The sequence below is a fragment of the Stegodyphus dumicola genome, chromosome 3 (genome assembly GCF_044657685.1).
Source record: "Stegodyphus dumicola isolate Sdum_Otavi_A_Nest chromosome 3, ASM4465768v1".
NCBI classification, from domain to species: domain Eukaryota; kingdom Metazoa; phylum Arthropoda; class Arachnida; order Araneae; family Eresidae; genus Stegodyphus; species Stegodyphus dumicola.
In genome coordinates this window covers 62,404,987-62,420,238 of record NC_140770.1, presented here as the reverse complement: position 1 = coordinate 62,420,238, position 15,252 = coordinate 62,404,987, and the positions used below count along the sequence as shown (strand labels likewise).

At 34.2% G+C, this 15,252-nt stretch overlaps 1 protein-coding gene across 2 annotated transcripts in view; it reads left to right on the top strand.

Annotated features, from left to right (window-relative positions):
• The window catches only part of LOC118184121 (A disintegrin and metalloproteinase with thrombospondin motifs 16-like), a 132,324-nt gene that overhangs the window by 32,180 nt on the left and 84,892 nt on the right, over window positions 1-15,252 (top strand). The gene's annotated exons all lie outside the window — the stretch shown is intronic.

Below are 15,252 nucleotides of genomic sequence, written 5' to 3'. Positions count from 1 at the left end.
GCGCAATCTTGGTCTCCTTGCCACGTTGAATTTCGTGGGCTTGTTTTAATGTTCATGTCAGATAAGTGAAATAAGTCACAACACAGCACAACATATTTAGCTATTACTGCTTAATAACCTGTGAATATAACTTCTAAGTAATATCAGAAAATGGAATTATTTGAAATCTATTAGGCTCATTGAAGACGATAAGTCAAGTATTGAAATTCCCCCATGTTCTAGTATGTACATGTTGGCTTGAAAATAAATTTTTCCTATTCAAAAGATGGACTGCATTCCCTCTCAAATTAAATTACTGAATGACAGAACGAATCCTAAATTTCCTCAATCCCAAATCCTAAAATATTTTAGAATCTCTCGAATCCTGTATAGCGTTTAGTATTCTTTGCTAGCATAAACTAAGGCAAATCTTCGAACAGATTTGGAAGCGAATCATTTCTTCATCTGAGAAGAACTGAAAAATCTTAAGAAGGTTAAAAAAACCGTTTTATTAAATGAGAACAGGAAGATAAATGCATAGCTCATGCTTACAAAACAGCCAACCATTTGTGGCGAAGGAACTTAAAGTAACACTAAGTTCAAATTTAAAACATGTGTAGTAGAAAAAGGCTACACAATGATTTAACACGAAGCTTGCTTGAAATTCTCACTGGCGTAACAACTTAAATGTAAGCAACTATAATGCAAAGCCGAAAAATACGATCTTATCTGAGCTAGCTAAGCCTAGTAACGTGGCCTCGAGAAATAGAAACACGCTCTATCTTACACTCCGAAAAATCTCACCTTAAATACTATCCAACTAATTTGCATTCCGGTAGGAAAACGGAAAGAAAAGTACAATAAAGATTTAAATCATAAAATAACTGGTTATTCAATATGATCATAACCTTACACCTTCATACAAGAAGATGGACAAAAAGTAGAAAAATTACTTAGTGTTTAAAATTTGTAATTAAAGTAATATTTGAAATTTGCATTTTATGAAAAACAAATTTAATAATGAAATTTTAAAAAGACCTGTAGGCATTAAAAAGATACGATACAAGTGATTTTAATAAATGGTCAGGCTATGTTATTTGTACGTAGCAAAGCACTGGAGGGTTATTTGTCTAAAGGAAGGGATGCCTTAATGGAGAACTTCTTAAAGGAAATTGGCTCATATTAACGCTGCACTTAGATAAAACAACTGAACACAATCTACAGCCAGCCATGCGTTCGAATCTGGAATGAACTATCAATATTAGCTGTTTCTAACCGCTCGGTCACTGGAGGGGCTATTCAGTAAATGAAGTACGTAACTAAAATTGTTTAATCTTGAGGATTATATTTCTCAAAATAATTTGACAGAAAGCATTTGAATAATAGTTTCACCATAATATTTCTATATTAAAGCATATGTAATAGAAAGATGACTATGTGAAGAGTTAACACAAATAAACATCATAAATGGAAAACATAATTCTCTCCAGAAAATTAAGAATATAGCACTACGAGGTGATATTGGTAATTCAGATCCAATCAAACTGTAACAAGCTGATTATTATTTTAATTAATATTCCTACCGGAGGTCAATAAAAATGGCATTTCTAAATTTTTGAGTTATCAAGCGAATCAGAAAACTACGAAGACTTCGAGTACTCGAATCTCATATCTTTTCCAAGATTCGTGGGATTCAAAGTTTATTCCTTCCGTAAATAATCCAAATCGCAGGAGGTTTGCTCCTAACTTTGCTTGTTTTCAGAAATAATTTTTTACAATACATCAATAATAGATCTATACGGTTAAACTCAATTTCGCTTAATTTTAAAGACTAGGCTAAACTTATATTCTAACAGGATAGGAAGAAGAGAGCGGGGATCAGAAATTCACCATTGGTAGAGTCCCATCGCATTATCTTCAGAGCTTTGTCACAATTTTGATGGAGATCACCTCGAAAAATGGATCCCACAATCTCCACACCTCTTCTCCAACCATCAAACTATACGACAAGACTTTCGGGTCGTTAATATTTTAAGTGTCAGGGTGCCACATAGACACTATATGTTTAGAAATATCTATGCTTTCTTCAGGATTCGAAGTTGGGACGAACGGAACAACACTATCCACTATACCAGTCAACAATGAAACATCGTTAACCACTATTGCTACCAAACAAAGGAACACCGCTAATCACTACACCAATCAAGACGGCCTTCTATATTGACAGATGAATACTTGTTTCTACTTTAACACACAGTATCAAACACTAAACGAACACAATATAAATAAAACACCTAAGAATTCATTGCCATCAGCATGAAGAACAGTTCGCCGAAGATAGTTCTTGACGTCTCGGAGACGTCAAAGTCTACAGTGGCGCATGAAATCAATGACGTCTCCCGGACGTAATTGTATGTCAAGGGGTTAATATTCAAAACAAAGCAAGAGCTCGTCAGCCGGTAGAAACATCGCTCGTGTCGGGCACAAAAGAAGAGCGGTTGGAGCTGCTCTTTAACTTGGATTTTTTAGTCCTATATGAATTCTCATTTACATATTCTGATGGAGTAGAGTAATCAGTAGAAATAGAGAACAGATTTTAACATAAGAAAATCGTATTAATTAAAATAAACCTTACAAATTTACATTCACAATCTTATGTTTTAGATATTGAGATGAATTTACAAGAAACGCGGATATTAGCTTCAAGATTATTTATTACCTTTATTTGGACTTAAAATAAAAGTGCATTCGCTCGAATTTTGTGATCGTCGTCTAAAGTTTCGCATCCAATATATTAAAAAGAACTTCAGTTTTAGTATGCAGCTTACAGGAAATAAATTATGGCATTCGATTATCTGCAAATGATGGTCAAGTGTTTGAACTTGACCTCTAAAAATAAGTACAGCATTTAGCCTGTATTTTTCAAGATTCTGTTGCTTTCTAGTCTTTAATTTTTAAAATGTATCAGAGAAATATAAAAAATACAACTTTAAAATTAGAGCATTTGTTGAGTTTTGTAATTGTTCACAACAACAATGCTCGAATTAATGGTTGGGCGTGCATGGAGATTTATCATACGTGGGCGGTTTGAATTCATCAGCTATTGCTATAAAAGTTACTAGACTCGTTTAGCAATGTGGGTGCGCCAACAAAGAATCTTATTAAAGGCATGAATCTGTATGAAGTTTTAAGGTGCTGGCATGAGATTCTAATACCCTGCTTCCTTTCATAAACTAACTGTTTGATTTATTGGCGAGTTTAAACACCTTTTTGAAAGCTAACAAATTTACCGCAAAAGCGTGAGACAGTTATTACCAGATCTCTGGTTTTTCTCATGAGTTCTTCGGTACGATCGTTTGTCTAAGAATTTAAATTGCGCCTTTCTGTGTTTAGTTCAGTGACTTAACAGAAGAGTTAGCGTTCGGTTGTTTAATTTTCTACTTTGTTAAGTGGCTTATAGAAGAATGGTATCAATAAATTTATCGAAGTGGAAGGGTTGTGCTTAAAGAGTGTCATTGTTCGCAAACTCGTGAACAGAGTTTTCATTGTTGTTCTAAAAATGGCTGTCAAGTTTATGCTTATATTTCAGTCTTTATTTGACACTTCTGAATGATCGTAAACAGTCGAAAGCAACTGTTTCTATTGTTTCGGAGACTAACATTTTGACTTCCGTGGCAGCAAAATTCAGTACCGAGAATATTTGGCTGGCAACATGGTACTTTAACTTTCAAACATAAATGGTTTCGTTAACCAATGGCTGCTGACAGCATACATTTTGCATCATTGCATTAGCAGCAAAATCTCGCAGAGAAATATTACCAGTTAAAATTACTGTTACCAAAACAGATTTAAAATTCGGTAACAATTGAAATAGAATTTTAACATTTACAAGGTTTTATTTCTGTGGTGAAAATTGTATTTTATTTCGTTGGTTTATGGTATATATAATTATGAGTAGGGATTTACAAAAAACTGGAAGCCACTGCATTAGCTGTTGAACTTTCGTAACATAAAATGTCATACTAATCACTGTATAGATATCGAAAGCGAATAAATACGAAGATTAAAATGGGTCATTATGTTAGTCCCACCCACGAATGAGAAAGTTTCAAGACTATGATTCACTGACTTTAACATATTAATAACATGTTGGTCACAGGGGATAGAAAGCGGTGGAGTATACATATGATTTAGTAGTTTCATACTATACCTATAATATAATGCTAGTTATAAGTTTTACGTCCGAAAAGGGAAAACTATAATTCTTTGACAAGTTTTGAGTGTATGTACACAGCATGTAGACAACTGCAAAAGTCTTGTGGGCTTTTATTTCTATATTTTTGTTGGGATGATTGAATTTTATTTTATGACTGACTTTGCCCTATTCTTAGCTGCTGTATTTCGAATAAATGTGGTACATTTATATTGTAGAGACATTAGGTATTTTGAAAGCAGAAAATAGGAAAAATATGCAACCCCCTTCGCCGGAAATCGAACCGTGGACCTCTGGAATACGCGCTCAGCGTGCAGACCACCACACCACGAAGGTATTTCAAGAAGGCGGGAGAAATACCTTATATATCCCCCCTTTTAAAGTGCGACTGAGGTTTTTAGAGGACCCAATCGCCAAATCCAAGGTGAAGAAAATGATCAACCAACACCCTTTTAGTTCGGGCACCACTGTGGAGACATTAGGATTTTTTTGAAAGCATGAAAGATGAAAAAGTAGCAACGTCTTTGCCAGGAATCGAACCACGGACCTCTGGAATACGCGCCCAGCGCGCAGACCACCACATCACGAAGGCATGCCAAGAAGGCCGGAGAAATACCTTTTGTACTCCTCCTTTTAAAGGGCGACTGTGGTATATAGTGGATCCGATCACCAAATCCTGGGTGTGGAGAATCATCATGTACCAGACAGGTACTTCAGCATTCTTTACGTTATATAAAAACTGTTCGGCTTAATTCTTTCAATGTTGTTGACTACTATACCACCAATGGTATCATTTGGATCGCTTTATAGTTTCGATGCAAATGAATATTTCTTCTCTCAGAGCAGCCATTCTTTAGAAATCTTCTTTCTCTTTTACATAAAATAATAATTTGAGTACTCACTTCATTACTGATAAGCACTCTTGGCAACTGAAGATTCTAACATTTTTTTCTTCGGTGTCTTTTTCATCTTGTATGAACTGCCACAATTTAAATAGCTCCTTCACTTGGCAAGCAGCAATTTATCTCAATTTCTGTTATGCGAATCACTTTTCTGTCTAATGATGATTTAAAAAATGAGCCAGTTCATTGGATTATGGTAATATCACTCTCATCATTGTATCAACTCACAGATCAACTAGTTTTTAAATGCAGGATTCCTCGACGGATACATCCATACTTAAAGAAGTCAGGTTCTTAAAACTATTTGGAAGTATTGAATCAGAATTAATTTTAGTTCCACGTTTTCTGAGTTCCTGAAGATTACATTAGAAACGTATATTTTTAAAGCATTATGGTTAATTTTAAGCTATGGGAAATTAATATTTTTCGGTCTTTTAAAATAACTGAAAAATTTTCAAATAAAGATACTCATTTATTTAACACTCCAAACATTTCCATGCTTCTAAGCTCTTAAAGATCATCTGAAAAACATATATTTTATAACTTTTCTGTTTAGTTTTAAGTTTTGAGAAAAAAAATGCATTTCAGTCTTTTAATCATTTTGAGTGCTTTTCTAAGCTCTTGGAAAAGCTTAAGGAAAATTTGAACACGCTTTTTATAAGCTGTGTTGATATATGCAGGGTGTCTCAAAAGGTCGTTTCCAAGCTTAACGCGTTGGTCTGTCATACCATGACAAATAAGATTTACATAGGAACTTGTGTCCAAAAATGCGAACGGTGACCGCTAGAGGGCAATATTCGCAAACGTAGAGGGGTGGAAAGAAAGAATTTCGAAAGAGGTATTAATATGACTTTTATTAAAGAATATGGTTAAATCATAGAAGATGTTCAAAATTTCTTCCATTTGCCAAATTGTATGCTTGTCAACGTCGACACGTGGATTCACGGACCCGTTCAAAATGGGCAGCTGTGTCACGGACACGTGCCGGTTAAATCATAGAAGATGTTCAAAATTTCTTCCATTTGCCAAATTGTATGCTTGTCAACGTCGACACATGGATTCACGGACCCGTTCAAAATGGGCAGCTGTGTCACGGACACGTGCCGGTTAAATCATAGAAGATGTTCTAAATTTCTTCCATTTGCCAAATTGTATGCTTGTCAACGTCAACACGTGGATTCACGGACCCGTTCAAAATGGGCAGCTGTGTCACGGACACGTGCCGGTTAAATCATAGAAGATGTTCAAAATTTCTTCCATTTGCCAAATTGTATGCTTGTCAACGTCGACACATGGATTCACGGACCCGTTCAAAATGGGCAGCTGTGTCACGGACACGTGCCGCCGCTTCCGAGATACTGGCGGCGAAATTCATGTCCAGGTTACTGTCATCTTGTACACCATGGACTTCATGTATCTCCACAGGCATAAATCCAGGAAAATGAAGTCGGGAGATCGCGGTGGGCATGCGACTGGTCCGCCTCTGCCAATCCAGCAATCAAGATATGTCATATTGAAGTATTATCACATAGTGCTGCTAAGATGTGCAGGCGCTCCATCGTACTGAAACCGGATGATTCGGCGTGTAGGTGCTGGACCGTTAATCATCCAGATCCAGCAAACAGTTTCCATAAAATGTCGCTCAAATTGTTACGTTAGAATTTTTGTACTAATAATATAGCTTGGACTACTTTACGAGATCTTTAGAGTATTTCTTGATTTTATATAATATTACATTAATTATTTGCCTTATGTGCTCATTAATTATTTATTAATTGCTCATTAATTGTTTGCCTTCTAATTGCTTCACAACGTCAAAATAATATTTGATCTTCGTTTTCAATATTCCATAATTCTGTAAGCCATCGTAGAGAACACCAATACTGAGAAAATCGAATCATTGTTTTATACAGCCGAGCTACCTGTAACAAGTAATTTTCTCCTTTCGTAATTTAACTCTTAATTTAAGATTCCCTCTCTTTAGAGTTCATTGTATTATTTAATTCTTAAAGATTTACGGATAAGAATGACTTATAACACTGTCTCAAGTATTAAAAGAAGGAGTGATTCACGAATCTAAGAAAGCCGCTTAGTGTAGAAGTAATTTCCCATGAAAACAAGGTCAGGAAGGTATCGTGTTACCTGAAAGCATAACATCTTTGGCAGGGTTTCCAAGATTCGATGCCGCAAGCTTTGATGTTACCCCCCTACACGTCCTGGTGACGTTCTCCTAATTACGTGTCACACAGCGTCTCCAGTCAAGGGCCATCTTTCCACATGTCAGTTATACTGATGTATTTATAACGAACGAGCTGGCTTTCAACTTCTTAAACTAAGCTAGAGATGAAATTTGTCATACGTCTGGCTGGTTTCCATAGAACCTTCCACTCTTTTAAAGCCATTTGGAAAAGTTTTTATCATTTTGCATTTTGGCAACAGTATGTGTTTTCTTTTCCTTTTTAACTGAAAGAGTAAATTCCCACTTCAAATGTTCGATACTTTTCATCAGACTTGATGAGACCTCTTTCTTTACTTCATTGAATCCGCAATTCTTAGTATTTCTCTCTCTTTTTCCTTAAATGATTTTAAGCCCTTTTTTTTTCTGAAATGCTTGAAAATTCATTATAGCTTGATATTTTCAATTATATTAATATTTGTTTAAAATCATCAACCACTTGTATGACTTGTATTACGTTGCAATTCATTTACATTCCAATCTCAGCCCAAATTACTTATTCTTAAAGATGAGAGATCTTTACTATAATTCTTAATATGAACAGGTCATTTTAATTGTTATTAAGTAGGATGTTGCAAATTACTACTAAAATGTTTTTTTATTATTCCTCTTTTGCAATCTGAGAAACTTTCTGAGCATATAACTTTAATTTGTCATGAACTTGCTCTCATTCAATGGTTCTTCTCAAATCATAAATCTGGAAATCAAAACGATGTATTTAAGGTACACCAAAAATAAATCGGGTAAGCTGACCCACTAAACAAGAAACAAAATTTAATTACAAACTTTGTGTAATTTAGAACAAGCGTAACTATCGCCCACTGAAATCAGCAAGCAGTTTTAAATTTTTATGATGCTGTAATTTTATTTGAAAGTTATCAGAAACGCTATTTGGAAGCTTTCAGGTTTAATATTACGCCTAAAGGGGCGTTTTGTGTGTTACCTTTATCTGTTAAATATCATGTTCTTCGCATCTAAACCATCAAATTCAGTTCAATCTTTAGAATTTCCGACGCAGAGTCTCGCGCGCTGGAGATAAAAATGTACTTTTTTTTTTTTTTTTTTTTTCGTACAGTGTTGCCATTGCTCGCTTTAAAATCGTTGAGTTTGTTAGTCAAAAATTCGTTAACGGTTTACAAAATATGAAATAGATAATAAAACAAATTCCATATTAGGGCTTCCAGATGCCCACATTCGGTGGAAGATTACATTATTAAAAATTTGATGGCCCTAGGTACCGTTGTTTTATCACCATGCAAGAAACATGCATACATTCATGCAGATTCTTCCTTATTTAATTTCTTAAAACATAATCTAATATTTGGTGGCAACAATTTGAAAAGTGAACCGATATTTATATTGAACCAATGCAAAATGCCAAAACGAAATTAATAGCCCTTCTGGGCTAACGCCCTTGGAGCTAAAAAAAAAAAAAAAAAAAAAAAAAAAAAAAAAAAAAAAAATGCTGTCCATTTGAAATCACTGCCTACAAAAATTATTGAACGGAACAAGCAATACAGTATTTACAGCCTTAGGAATATCTATCATGAATTAAATTTTCATAATACACCACATAAAACAGAATATCGGATAACAAATCGATGATGAAAATCGATCATCGATCGAAATGATCGGGATTTTATTATACTGAGAAACAACAAGACGCCATATAAAACTCAGAAAACGAAGACAATTTGTGTAGATTTTATTTTAGCAGACGTTCTTTCAACAATTCACCACTATCACTTTCTTCATCTACAACTAAACGAGAAATATGAAGTATCGTCTTCCATTAAATAAGAGAATAAGATAAATTAAAATACAGCTGACTTTGAATAAAGAAATTAAATAAAGTAAATGAAAGACACAAAACATTTTTTTTCATTAATTAACCAAATTGAATAAGATAAAGAATAATAAACTAAAATTAAGAAATTAAATAAAATAAATTTAATATCTCGAAGTATCATCTTCTGTATTATACTATAAGTTTTACTTGTTGTCAATAATATTACCCTCCAAGATTTTTTCTCAGTTTTGTTTTCATACAGTAAATAAGATTGCACTTAATCCAACATATTCATTTACTTTTTTAATTTGCTGTTTATTTCAATCAATTCTTTGGTGAATGGTGCAAAATATTCGTTAAGTAAAAAAAAAAAAGGTCGACAATAATGTATTCATTATTGACAACAGAAGTTAAAACAAAGTTTTTAACGTGTTTTCCACTATCATAAGATAAACGCTAATAAGAACGACACAACTTCATTTGGTACACATGAGCCACCTAAATATACAGAGTAGCTTAAACGTAAATTTTGTTTTCAAATATTTCGAATTCCGAGGAAAAGATTTTCTTTTTAATTATTCTTTTCTTGCTCCCCCACAAGGTTTTCTTTCCGCTCCTTTCCTCATCGGACAGTTAAAATGCAGGCCAAGAGCATAAATATTCTTATATAGCTTCAATTGATTATCTTGCTTTGGAAATTTTCTTTTAAGTAGGACATATACTTGCAGTTCCCGCATTCGCCAAATTCCATACCTAATGTAATGCCTCCCTAGTAGTTAAATAATTCAGAGATATTGTATCTGGTAGAACAGATATTTTCACGTCGTGTTTACCCTCAACGGGAGGGTAAACGTTCGGAAACAAATAAAGCTAAATCAGAATATGTTCTTCCCCGAATCTTATCATTCACATCACAACGGGTATTCTGTTTATTACATGTCATCACCAGAGGGCGCTTAATTTCGATTACAGCTTGTAACAAAGAAAATTGTTCTTCGCCTTATGTATAGCAGGGTCACGTCCTTTCTTTCGAAACAGTAATTTATGTTCGTTTAATATAGGATGGACATTAAAATGAAAAGTGGGAACATAATAGAAAGTTAATTAATTTTATAGGAATTTTTTCCTCTTCATTATGTAGATCCGCTTATCTGTAATCATTTGTGCATCACTTAATAAGTATGGTTCAAGACTTAAAAAGAAGGCAGTTACCAAATAAAGCCACTCATAAAAAGTCACAGCTTTTATTGATGTAAATTTCTTTCTTTCTTGAAGCCGTTATAGTATATTTTTCTACTCTTCGACTAAAATGCTGCAGTTGCTGGTTCTGTCAATAAGAATACAATTACGTAATTCCGTGTCTAAATCGTAAATTTGAAATTTGTGAACTTAGTTTTACTACTGAAGTCTGAGGCTCTGCTAAATGCAAGCTCAAATATGGTATACAAATAATTTGATAACAAAAATGGTGTTACAGTTAAATAATTTTAAAAAATATTTGTTTTACCTTTTTTAATCCTACTATGCATCACTCAGATTTCTTAGTATCAGTGTCTGGCTCAGAATTTTCTAGCAGTTATCTGAAGTTTTGTATGAACTAAGTGCGGGTGAATCTCATCAGCATCCATTTCACCATTAACATAGTTGTTATCTGCCACTTAGATATTATCATCTTCAGTTCCGTCCATAGCATTACTAAGCGAATGTGATAACTTTAAGGCTAGCAGAAAATGCAGTTCTTTTTTGTCCAAACATCATTCTGTATATAACAGCAATGAAAAATATTTCACATTTATACGTAAGAGCGCAAGTGAAAGGAAAGAATCTTGTGACTACCTAAAAATGGTTATCATGACTGAGAACCAAACAATAATTGCTCTATCTATTAACAAAGCGCCAAATGATACTCAAGCCCAAAGTTTTGGAGGAATGAGAGGGGAAAACAAATATGCACCAAAAATGTCCCTTCTCTCTAAGTGCTCTCACCCCTATTTTTGAAATGCAAGTTAGAGGTGAATGGGCACTTACCTTCAGCTTATTTGATAAGTCAAAGTTAGATGATCAATTATTCGTAATTTTGGCAAAGTTCGGCTGACACTGCAGGTTTTAATTTTGGTTGAAATTTGCAGCAAAAATTATCTCTCGGATCGTCTTACAGTCTGTAATATACAGTATGTGCTCTTGGATTTAAGACAAATGAAGCACTCCTTAGCGGCGAACAGACAAAGTTAGTATTTCTGTCTCGAAAGCAGAGCAAAATAGGCGCCCGTTTTAAAAAACACCGAAGCTTCAAACATTCTACATTAAGTATTAAAGATCATGCAGTTTGAACATGGCATATAAAAAGATGATAAAAAATTAGATATACAAGGAGACGCTAATATTTCGCAAAATATTCACAAAATGTTTAACGCAAATAGTATGATATGCGTACGGAAAAGTTGTAGTTCGTTTATTAAACTTGTTTTAATTTACATAGAGTTATCCCTTTCAAAATAAACAGCAACTATTGCATAAAATTATGAATATATACAAATTATATTGTTGAAACAGAGTTTTGATAAGGATACAAAAAGGATCCATGCCGAACCTAGCGCTATTTCAGTTTTAGTTTTCCTTTGTTTCCATCGAAAGTGATGAGAATATACATAAAAAATAAATCTTGTTGAATAGTTCGCAGGATGGTTAAGGTGTTACATAATAAACATAACCATTGTACAGTACCAATGATATTGACTAAATTTGCCGCTATTAAATTTTGCCGCTAGAGGAACTGCATACATTTTGAACTGTTAAAATTTGATTATGTAATTATTGCTATCGTTTTTGCTGTTTTAGTGTTACAATATTAAAGGGATGATTACTTAATGATTACTTGATTACAGTATTACGTGAATTTAAAACATAAAAGCCGATTAATTTTGGAAGTGTATATTTACTGTTTGAAGAAAAGAGACATATGTAATGCTCGCGTGGAAGACACAGAACTTTTCTGGCAATCTATAACTTCAATTAAAGATTAGATTTTTGTGTTATTTTAAAGCGTGCTTTCTGTCTGTTTAACGGTATTTTCCTTTCAATAATTAATTGAAATGAATATATGAATGATCTTTAAATCTTCTTTTCTTTTAATTCTTTCTACAAGACTCCCTGTCTTTATCTCATTCAGTAACTTTAGTCTCTTAAAATTAAATGAGAAACTTTAAATTCAAGCAGTGGTGAAATTGTGATGAATCTATAATTCTGGTAATTAACTTCTACCTTCAAGTTTTTATTTTATGGCTTTTTGATAATGCATGAAATTTCCATTTATATACATCAAGATACTTCTTTAAATACTCATACATTCCTTAACTGTAAAAGCTATTAATCAATTCGCTTTTGGGGCATTCTTGTAATACCATTTTCTAATAAAGGAAAAAAATGGGTTTGATTAAATGTACGCCTAAAGGCTGAAAACTATCACCTCCAAATGATGAACATTTGATTTCGTCAAACCTCCGTTTGACAACCGCCAGTTATGTGTCATTAAGCGAAAACAAGTCAAGCTTCTTATCTTGATGAATTTTAGAGGCTGAAATGACGATGGTTCAACACCTCCAAAAGTATGCCCATTTCCACATCGTTCTGTCCTTTATACCTTCTATTAAAGCGATGGAAAAAGAAGATAAGTGTTTGATATAAAACCAGTAAATTACTCCTAGATAAATGATTCTGTTTTAAAAATTATTGGTTACTGATTTTTCTCCTTAAATATTTAAAATATAAAAATTGAAGTTAAATAAACTTGTAGAATTTGGCGGCCTTATAACTATTTTGTTTCCTTACATTATTTTTTATTTCTTATCTTTCTCATTTTCAAACTTAAAGTCATTTTCTGAAAACTGTCAGATACGTGAAATTAAGGTAATCTGTATACCGTACAGAGTTTAATACAAAATCCTCTCTTAATCGCCATTTATCATTATTATTACTTTCAAAAACTATATTAATCAAATAATTGAACAATCAGTGTTCAAAGAGCATTTCTTTTGCTGTTTGTTTTATTTGCGGCGGTGAAACAATCTTCAGAATAGGCTTATATTTATTTCAACTTCTGCTTCCCTAATACACTGGTTTAAAACAAATTAATGAAAAATCACAAAAATAGTGATAACTAGTTAAAAAATAAGCCAATCCATATAAAATCTGAATATGTTGTGGAATAAGAATTGCTGAGTAGAACTGCAACATGCAAATAAGTGGAGCTGCAATCGAAATACGTCATCCGAGAGGAGAATAAAATTGCATATTTCAGAGTAAGCCTGCAAATTTCATAAGGAAATACTGAGTTATAGTGAGCTAAAAAATCGGGAATAGCCAATTTGTAACAATGGACCTCCAGGCATTATTTGCCTGAAGAACTGCGATGGAGAGCTTTTGGGACACTAGGGGCAGGAAAAAGTCAGAAAGAGGTGCTCAGATGGGCTAAATGTGAATCATTCTGTAGTTCATAGACTTTGGCAACAATTTCTGCCATAAATTCGGCATCCAGGAGCTTCAGTCAAGGACGGCCAACCGCTAATGACCGATATTTGTTGTTATGCGCACGAAGGTATAGAACTTCAACTCCGATTCAACTCAGATCCTCCCTTGCTGCAGTCACTGGAAAGTTAGTGTGAACGTCAACCGCGCGTAGAGGACTTCAAGAAGGAGGTCTGTGCGCGAGGCGACCAGACATTTGCTTGCTGCTCACGTTACGTCATATAAAGGAACGTTTGAGGTGAGCACGTCAACATGTCCACTAGATAGCTGATCAATGGAGGGCTATTCTCTTTAGTTTACCCTTCAAAGCGATAGTGGGCTTATTTTATTTGGGGAGAACCTGGAATCTGTTATCATCCATCAAACATCTGTGAAAGAGATGCATACGGAGGACGCAGTGTCTGTGTTTGAGATGGTATCCCTTTGGGTTGGACGCACAGACCTCCATACCAGGTCCATCAGCGGCCGAGCTGTAAAATAGCTGAACACTGGTAGTTCGGTCCGAGGTTCGAATCCCGCGAACGGGCTGGCTGCATGGATGGTTTCGTGGTTTTCCCCATGTGTAACGTGTATGCGAGCCACTTTCACTTATAAATTCCTCTACGAAGGCATACAGAGATAGATAGGCAGGTAGATGTAGTGTGCTTTGAGTAATCTCAATAAATCTAACCAAACCAAACAGACCTCCTACCTTTCCCTTGCAACCATGAATGCTCAGGGAGAGATGAGACTATAGAGATGACATCCTTGATGCTAATGTGCGCCCTTATTCCTGAGCAATAGATGATAATTTCTTGCTGCAGAATGACAACACTAAACCGCATACGGCCCGCATCATGAATCATAATCTTCAGCAGCCAACAATTCAGCGCATGGAATGGCCAGCTCTAGCACCGTATCCTTATCGAGCATGTTTAGGATGCTAAGGATGTTGGGACGTATAGCTGCTCTCAGTCTTCCTCTTCATACTCTTATCATGCTTACAACTGATTTTCAAGAGCAATGGTTCTCATTTCCTAAGGAACAGATAGACCGTACAGTCAACAGCATCGCACATCGCTGCATGTGTTTTATTTCTTTTAGGAAAGATCATACTCCATATTGAAAGTAATTTTCCTATATCAAACTGACGTATCCGTTTTGTTCAGTGTATATTTAATGAATTACCAGTATATAAGACTTGCATTTTGCAGTTAACATGCTTTTAACACAAAGATTTCGTTCATCAGCCTTTTTGTTTTCAAAAAAGGTTTTGACATGATTTCAAATTCTACTTATCATCAGAAAAGAATAAAGTCAGAGCTATTTATAATGCTGAGAATAAGTTTAACAATATTTAAAGTTTACTATTATTAAACATAATGAATAGAATTTATATAATGCACTTGTAGAGTAACGTTTACAAGATATTGCACAAGATATTTCATTAGCCTGATAAACACACGCAACGTACACACGTGCAAATGGAAATGCTATGTATGTGTTGCAGAGGGTGAATGATACCCTTGTTAATGTGTTTTTAAAAAAATTAATTTAATTTGTTAGTATCGTATCAAAAGCTGAAGAATTTTTAATATATAGTGTGGTCAGTCCAATAAAATTTATTTGC